Here is a 908-nt window from a genome sequence, read left to right as displayed (position 1 = left end):
CCAAGCCGGCACGTGGAGTGTCTGGCTGGGCTGGGGCCTGGCAGCTTATTTCTTATTCCACCAGTGCATATTATTCTGAGACCCCTCATGGAGCAACAAAACCGTGGAAGTTTAAATACTCACACTATATGTCCTGTTATGGGCAGCGGTTCCTTTATTTTCTGCAAAAGTAAAAGTAATATTTCGTAGTAATATTTTTCTATCCTCTCCTCCCCCCCTTCCTTTCCCATCCACCCCTGCAAAGCTCATGTTTCTTCGCTGGGTATGAAGATGGACTGTGTATTCCAGAATTTGACCCTAAAATTGCATGGTGACTCTGCTCTTAAAACAACTGTATGATCTAGCTCTGATGCTGTGCTGGGGAATTTTACTTCTTGCTCTGGCAGAGACAAGTTTAGCAAAGTCAGTAAGAACAAACCTCATGTATCTCTTTCACAAGCCACGAGGTATATTTCACAATATTCCGAAAGCAATACAGATTTATTTGCTCCTAATGACTTAGGTCTTACCAATCAGGATGCAAATTCATTAGTCTACATGGCTCTGGAAATAGCCAGGTCAAATCTTCATGCATCTTCAGACTTAACAAGTATTTCCTTCCAGGCACTAAATCAAGTCTATCTATCATGAAAAATTTCCGGCTCTTTGCACTTCTCTAGTTATAATTCAAAATCTTCTTAGCCAAGCCCTCCCACGCACTTGACAAAAAAAACAAAAAGAAAAAGAAAAACAATATATGAGATGGAGAGATGGGCTCTTTCAGTGCATCCAGAAATGTTTCATATGATAAATACTCTGAGTGGGAAGGGATATATACACACCTCACTATTGTGGGTTAAGGATGTATTTGCCATTTGTGTTTGTGTTGCTAGCGCTCAGTGCCCAAGGGGCCTGGTAGTGGTATTTCA

This window comes from Corvus brachyrhynchos, unplaced genomic scaffold (genome assembly GCF_000691975.1).
Source record: "Corvus brachyrhynchos isolate BGI_N302 unplaced genomic scaffold, ASM69197v1 scaffold9, whole genome shotgun sequence".
NCBI lineage: Eukaryota > Metazoa > Chordata > Aves > Passeriformes > Corvidae > Corvus > Corvus brachyrhynchos.
The sequence above is the reverse complement of the archived record's forward strand: the minus strand, read 5'-3'. Positions refer to the sequence as shown.